The sequence below is a fragment of the Schistocerca nitens genome, chromosome 1, assembly GCF_023898315.1.
Source record: "Schistocerca nitens isolate TAMUIC-IGC-003100 chromosome 1, iqSchNite1.1, whole genome shotgun sequence".
NCBI classification, from domain to species: Eukaryota; Metazoa; Arthropoda; class Insecta; order Orthoptera; family Acrididae; genus Schistocerca; species Schistocerca nitens.
In genome coordinates, this window is record NC_064614.1 from 709996251 (window position 1) to 710004923 (window position 8673).

Sequence of the window (8673 nt, forward strand, 5' to 3'; positions counted from 1 at the left end):
ACGATTTTGAGATTTGGCTGAGGTTTTATGATGTTATTATTATGATGATGATGTGTATTGTGCTGTTGAGGTATGTTTATGATCAATAAGCTGATTATGAGTTATTTGAGTATGCTACGTATCTGTTATGATGAAATATTGAAGAAGTGTCGACGAATAAGGTAAGGAATAATGAGTAGTGTTTAGGGACTCTGATTTGTGGAAAAGGATGTTGGAAACCAAGAATCGTACTTTAAGAGTTATGAAATGTGTGTAAATGCGTGAATGTATCACAATGCCGACGAAAACTTTTTGAACACTGTTATATTTACAGGATTTTGTTTCTACACATCTGTAACGCAAATTCTCAACCTGTGGAATTTTTTTATATGAGACTGTCACTGTAGCGGAAACTGCTGTCGTAAATATTTCGGTAAGAAAGTTAAGTGACCGCCTTCACGTAATGCGTCGTGGGCACCCAGCTGCGCGAAAGATGCCTGGAAAAAAAGCCATTAGTGTGTGCCTTTCGGAGGCACAGGTGGAGAAAAAAAAGGGAGGCCATTATCCTCGCTATTGACATTCCTTTGTAGAAAGCATCACAAATACGACACGCTCAAACTTGAAAACATATGATTATACTGTGGAGTTCTTAATTTATGATATTTACTAAAATGCCTAATGAAACGATGAGAAACATTTCACAGCTATTGTCTTGCTAGTTGAGAGAAATGCCATATGGCTTGCTTTATGTATTTATTTACTCATTTTGTGTAATATCTAGTTTCTAGCTGCACTGCAGCATTGGTTAAAATAAAATTTAATAGATGTACTAATATAAATATTTTATGCCTACAGATCCAGTAAATAATTTTATGATCTATTAAAAAAACGAAGGAGCATAAAAAGACATTTCCCTTCACAGGAATTGTGTACGGAATTTTCTTTTCAACTACTTGGTAATTTTTTTGGTAGAATAACTTCTTGTGGTGCACTGCTTTAATTACATAGACATTAAGATGTGAATTTACATTTCCCTTGTCTGCATTGTTGTCTTTAATGTAATATTTTTTCTGCTTGAACTATGTCATGTTTAGATATGTTATTTCATTTGCTGCTGCTGTTTGCCAGGCATAGTGTTACTGAATTTGACTTTGTGTTACTCTGCTAAGCCAGTTTACTACTGATTTATTTTTCTTGTTTGCTGCTCATTGCCTTATATTAGTTGTAATATTGTTGCTTACTTTGCCAATTTGTATTTTTTTTGTCCTTGCTATTTGTGTTAATTTGTGATGTGCTGCTGCATTGCCTCATCCCTTAGTTTAGCATCTGAGCTCAGTAGATTTAAGTTAGCTTAAGATGGGGTAGGCTATATGTGAGAACAAGTTGTGATGAATTGAAATAAATGCATTGAGAAGCTATAAGAAAATGGTTTGGCCAAAAAAAGAATTTTGAAAGAGGATGTCAACAGAATACAGAAAGCAGGCTTAGATAGGACTTTTTGAGAATAATGATGAACGAAGGGAGATCTCCATGCAAAATACTGCAGTAAAACAAACTCTGTCTTTCCTTTTGCATTATTTCGCTATGTTTTTGTGTACCCTTGTGTATTTGTGTTCTTCCTGTCTTTATGTGTTTAGCTAATAAGATTTATGTCGTAGAATTTCTCTAATACTCAGCTACATTCACTCTGATGAGGAATACTGTTATCCTCAAATATAATTTGCATTTATAATATGTTATTTTCTTTGTAAAGATGTTTAGACATTATTAATTCTGTTCTGTTTCAATTATCATGTGTGAAATTAATGTTTCGAAAACTATTCTCATTATTTTATTTATTTACTTATTTCATAATTCCTGTAACACTGATGTATATGTTTATTCCTATTCTTTTGTAAAGTCTGCGTTACTGCAAATGTTATCTGCACTGTTATGTTCTTTAATGATGTATTTTGCGCCTTTATAATTGTATTCTTATGTTGTAATTGTATAGACACCAGTTCTTCAAATTAAGTTACATTTCACTGCACACGTTTCTGTCGGTCATAGTAATGCACAATATGTGAGAAGTAGGGACTATTAGTGTTTGCACATGTGTTACTAATTCAGCAAGGGACTGGATAACAGCATTGCAGGTTCTAAGGACAATTCCAAAAACTTTGTGAGTGCACAAGTGGTGGTTATGGACTTGCTATATTATCCACAAGACTCTTCAATGGTGATTGTGCACCTGCACAGTCACAACAGATGGCTGCTGGCCATCTCTACAAGGACTACAGTGGGTCTGCATCGTTTATGACCCACTAATACCATTATTTCTACAAGGACTGCAGTGGGTCTGCACAACAGAGCAAACCCACAACAGAGTCATTCGAAGTTTTGAAGACTATTGGTAGGTAGGTCATCACAGAGCAGACCCACTGTAGTCCTGGTAGAGATTATGGTATTGGTGGGCCACCAGAGGTGCAGACCCACTGTAGTCCTGGTAGAGATTGTGGTACTGGTGGGCCACCAGTACCACAATCTCTACCAGGACTACAGTGGGTCTGCACCTCTGGTGGCCCACCAATACCATAATCTCTACCAGGACTACAGTGGGTCTGCTCTGTGATGACCTACCTACCAATAGTCTTCAAAACTTCGAATGACTCTGTTGTGGGTTTGCTCTGTTGTGGCCCGTTACCTGTCTGCATGTCGAGAGTCAGCACTGTCTTTCCGTTGGAAGGACAACACTCCTTCTTCAAGACTGCATGGAAATCCACTACTTCCGTGTGCATTTTCTTTTACTGCTCAGACTTTGAGAAAAACACTGCTATTTTACTGTGATGAACGATCAGGACTGTCTTTATGGACTGTGAGAAAATTTTAGCTTTTGACCAACATTGTATCAATGAGTGTGTGCATTTGGTATCTTTGTTATTGTAATTATGAAAAATTTTATCAAATCATTATTGGCCACTGCCCAAAACAATTTGTAAAATTTTTTGTGGGGAGCATGGGGGCTATGTAAGTAGGCTGTTTATGTTTTCTTATTGCCAACGTTACGTAGCGCTCTGTATGAAAATCACTGGCTGTGCTGTGTGCAGTCTGTGGCCAGTTTGCATTGTTGTCTGCCATTGTGGAGTTGGGCAGTTGGCTGTGAACAGCGCGTAGCGTTGCGCAGTTGGAGGTGAGCCGCCAGCAGTGGTGGATGTGGGGAGAGAGATGGCGGAGTTTTCAAGTTTGTAAGACTGGATGTCAGGAACTGCTATATATATTATGGCTATTAAGGTAAATACATCATTTGTTCTCTGTCAAAATCTTTCATTTGCTAACTATGCCTATCAGTAGTTAGTGCCTTCCGTAGTTTGAATCTTTTATTTAGCTGGCAGTAGTGGCGCTCGCTGTATTGCAGTAGTTCGAGTAACGATGATTTTTGTGAGGTAAGTGACTTGTGAAAGGTATAGGTTAATATTAGTCAGGGCCATTCTTTTGTAGGGATTATTGAAAGTCAGTTTGCGTTGCCCTAAAAATATTGTGTGTCAGGATAAGCACAGTCATGTATAATTGTTCAAAGGGGACGTTTCAGTGTAACTACTGCCTTTGAATGAAAGTGTAATTTCTGTTCGTCTCACTGCGTAAATCTTTCAGTTATCTTCTGTATTTTACTGCAGCAGTTCTTTCTCTGTATGGTGCAAGTTTAAAATATTTCTTGGTAGAGAAACATCATCCGAAAGTTACTTTCGTCCTTAAGTTTTGCACACTTGTCTACTTGTGTGACCCATTCGAGAATATCTTATCTTCTTCGTTGATCCATTATGGATCGTGGGACGACAGCTGGCATGAACTTCTTGATGCAATAATTTACCAACAGCCGTATGATTAGTAGAAGTTTATTTTATTTTATGAACTTCTATGTACTGCTACCAGTTTCGGAATTATATTGATATAGCGATTTTACGACTATGACGAGTGGGACCTGAAGATGGCATCAACGTAATGCCGAAACTGGTAGCAGCACATAGAAGTTCATAAAATAAAATAAACTTCTACAAATAATACGGCTGTTGGTAAATTATTGCATCAAGAAGACATTCTAGAATAGTACACAATTGTGTGCGATCCACACTAAATAGCACTATCAGAGGATATTGTACACATACATAGGTTTGTTTGAAGCATGGAAGAGCATTCCTGAGGTGCTTAGAAAATTGAATTGGCATGCACTTGAAGATAGATGCGAACTATCCTGCGAAAGCATACTTACAGAGTTTGAAGAACCAGTGAGGAAGTTGAGGATATACCACAGCCCCTGCCAATTGCTCCTGTAAGGACCGCGAAGACAAGAGAGCACGGACAATGACATACTCGTATATCATTCTTCCTGCGGCTCTTACTCTTATGGGACGAAAAGAAGGACTTTTATCTTACTCGTTCAGTAATTCCTTCTGCCATGGACGTTAAGTTGTTTGCAGATTATGGATGTAGATATAAGTGTAAATCAGATGCAGAACTCTTTACGGGACCGCCACGTAATTAACATTCTATCAGTCACCATTTTCCGACAGCTTTCCGTTGATGTCAATCCAATGTGTGAACAGCGGCGAACTCATAATATCTTGAGGCGCTTTCTAGGCCTTGGCTGCTGGTGTCTCTGATCTGCACGGTCAGTGACAGAGGAAGGAAAGCCACTGTCCTCGAACTACCCACTCAGTTTGTAACTACCTTTTTATAGGAGGGCGAGTTGAGGACAACAGCAATGGCACTCAGTTTCCTGTGTGTTAGAGGATTTTACAGCAACATTTACCGAGAAAGCTGGTTGAAAAACTAGTTTCTCCTCTGACAGTTTACTTGGAGTTACCAGATGATGGTACAACAAGGTATCTTATAATCACCCATAAATTTTCTCTCTCTCTCTCCGTTTCATTCCGAATTTATGGTTTTTATACGGAAGTTCACTTTCACCGACCGTATTCGGTCGTGTCCGAAATGAGTAGTGATTTGGGGAGACTTACTCTACAACACACACCGAAAAGATGTTTGTGGCGGAGCAGGCATAGAAGCTTTTAAAACACGTACCTTTGACCCTATAGTTTATTGCATATTCGCTAAAAACTCCCGTATAAAAAGATAGTAAGTGATTGAGGAGCCGAAGAATTATTTTACGAGGGAAACTTGATCGCTGACTGATGCAAAACGTAAGTAGTAACTTATTCTTTATGGCACTGATCCCGTACATGATCATAGTAATCATCAATCCGCTTATTGGTATTCACTGATGGATACCCGCCTTCCCCAAAGGTTTTACTCACTACACTCAGCCACGTTGTCTTGTATGTTTTCTGTTGTCTCCCCTCCTTCCATAAGGCCAACGTGTCCAACCAAGTAATGAAATTTCTTGACTTATCTACTGTTCTTTTCTCTGCCAACATATCCCAATTAACTCCGTTCAGTTTTCGACACAGTCATAATTACTTTTACAGTTCAGTCTGCTCCCCGGTACATTTATTTGCTTTCTTGCAGCACCAGTTTGCATCTCCTAGTCTTTGTGAGTCTATTAGCGCGATCCCCCTCAATGTAGTTCCCAGGTGGCGCTTTGGTCGCCTGTTAGAAGAGTCTTTGGTTGTTGTTCCTTGGGCAGCTGTTGTTCCTTGGCATCTACATTGGTCGTCAGTAGATCGCAGTCAGGGTGAGAAATATATATAGGCAGAGAGAGAGATGGATAGATTGAGAAATAGAGATAAGAGACGCATATGACAGTCGGTGGGCTGTGCACGGAGTTTACGGTAGCACGATTCTCTAAGAGGCCGGTCGTCGCTAAAGTCGTGTTGATCGACAATACTTGGGACTAATGTCGACGCAGCCGATTTACCCTGCATTAAGGAGGCATGTGTACTGATGTGGGTGGTGGAGTGCTGTTCGTTTTCTAATGCCGTCTGTTCTACCCTTGCGGGTAAGGTACTCGTTCTATGATTGCCGCATGTGCTCCCGTGCTAAAGTTGCTCCCGCTACGCTGGATTGCCTGTCGTTCTCCATCACTCTGTTTAAAGAATTGAATTTACCCTTTAGTGCCTCTGTTTCATATTGAGTGCCACATTTGTGTGTTTTAAAATTTCTTTTAATTATGACTTCTTCAATGTCTGGAAATTTGTCAGCTGCGCCTGGAACTGTCATATGTTCTACGCCGCCAAGTGTGTTAGTGAACACTTACGCCAAAATTGCGTCTGATTTGTGTTGGATGTTGCTGCTTCCCTAAGTGATGGAGTGACTATAAAATTTCCTACAGCTATGGTAAGCAAACGTCAGCTGCCTAGTGAATCTTAGCTCTTTTTCGAACTGACTTGCATGACTCTGATGAGATTTTGCCCTTTCGAGAAAACTAATATTTATTGTTTCAAATCTTTTTTTACGATTGTAGTTATTTAAGTGTTAAACCTCAAGATTTGCCTGTTACCTTCTAAGCCACTGAAGTTACTGTGTCTGAGGGTTGTGTTTGATTATTGCCTTAAATTGTTATATTTTATTGTAAGATTAATCTTCATTGTTTAGCAGTTGCCGCCAAAGATGCTCATTAATAGTTACTAGGCTGCCTATTTGCGTTTCAAATGAATCGATATCTTTGATTTTCATAACACAGTTGCACCGAATAAATTCCTTCGAAAGTCAATGGGTTCATTTAACACAGCACGTTTTGTCCACTGAAAATTATTCCTTGCAATATTAATATGGAATAAACTATTATAATTATTATTATAATTGTCCAGGGACAATCCAATATACGGTTCACTTCTCATGACACTCTGTTCGAAATGGAATCTGTTTTTATTAACACAGTTTCTTTGATAAGGTTCACTGCTACACTTAAGCCAGATAATAAACGTCCAAACATGGTCCATAATCGAGAGCCAAGTTGCCACGCTATATTTGCAATAACTTAAGTTCTGAAATTGGAATTAATATCAATTTGTTATTGATTGAGATATTCGTTATATGTTAGCGTTATCTTCCAATGAAGTTTACTATTTCATGCAGTAGCGCATGGACTTAAGAGACTGTAATACACAAAACTCAAACGCTGAAAGCTCTGACACTAAAATCTCGAACGCAACTACTCCCAGATGCAAGAAAATACCCAACGCTAAAGACTAGCAGACGCCAAAGACTCCCAGATGCTAAAGACTGTAACAATACATGCGTTGTGTTTGTATAGTAATTGTGAAACAAAAGGGACTTTTGTTAGAAACTCTTTCAAGAAAGCCCCTTGCTACTTTGCATATACCATTCTATTCCATTGGCTCTTATTGTTCTTTTAATTGTCCCTGCTTTAAAACTTGAATTCCTGATTTTATACGGAATGTAATTGCCCATTCACAGTTCGAATGAATTTTGGTTTCAAGAAAGGCCAGACATATAACAAGGGGATGAACAGCCCCCAAGTGATTATTTTAATCAAGTTGTCACCGTTTAAGGTTATCGCGAGATATGATAACAACACGCGTATTCAAATTTTCTCTTAGAGGATTGGGGTTCTTCATTAATTATAATCCTAGTTTCCTTTTAATGGACCAGGGTTTTGGAACTTAGCTTGAGATCTTATCTTTTTCTGTTTCCTTATTTCCTTTTTATGACCAAGCGACAGTATGTTACATATTTGTGTGAGTGGAAACATGACATGATTGCAAAAATTGGTCAAGTGGTTTTTACATGTTCCTCATGTAATGTATTTTATTTATTGACTTAAACTTTATGGAGCATTATCTGAATGTTAAATACTTCCACTTTTCCTAACATTTAAATATTTAATTCATTCAGTATCTATACTGGCGAGGTCTGCGATGTCCACTCCCCTCGGCAGCCCTGTGCGGCTGCACAGAAGGATCGTTTGGGTTCTGCAGGCCGTCTGCGCCGTTGCAGCAGTGGCACATACGGGCTATGAGTAATATTTTGTTGTGCCGCCTCTTCAGTGGCTAAGGTACAACACTTTTTCATTATTTGACTTATACTGCCTCTTGTTACAGTTCGCAACATGCCCATCGTAACAACGTATCTTCTTGCACCCTACATCGTACAGCTTCTCGGATTATAACGCCATACGACATGTGAGTTTAGATTTTTCTTTCTCTTCGATTTCTATTCACCGATTCTTCATGTCTATTGTTAAGTTTCATATAGAATTCTTCGGATTGCCTACGTCTGCCGACGTTCTCCGGTAGGGTCTTCTTTTTCTTCAAATTCTTCATCTGATGTACGCCGTTGCTACTTGCAGACCTCCGTGACGTTCTTGGCTAAATTGGCGATCAAATTTCCGGTTGACACCAACGGACAGTTCGCTTCTTGCATAAAGTCTTCGAGTGATGAACTTCTGGCGAATGGGTCTTGTTTGCTCGTTCTCGCTCTGCGAACTCCCGACGTCGACGCCCTCTGCCTACGTCATGGGACGTCTCATAGCTGGTAGTTAATGTTTCTAGAACCGTGCCGCCAAAACATGATTCACCCCGTCCGATAACAGCAGCAATACTTCATATTGTTTGGGCTCCAGAATGGCGAATACAGAACATAAAGAACACATATAGACATGACATTTAGAGATGACATATAGCCATAATGAGCATTAATCACTCATTAAATTTCATGCCCAGCAATGAATGTTCTTGTTCCCTAATATACGCAGTCTTTTAGCCTTTCTAATAGTTCACAGCATTCATTTTCTCACTA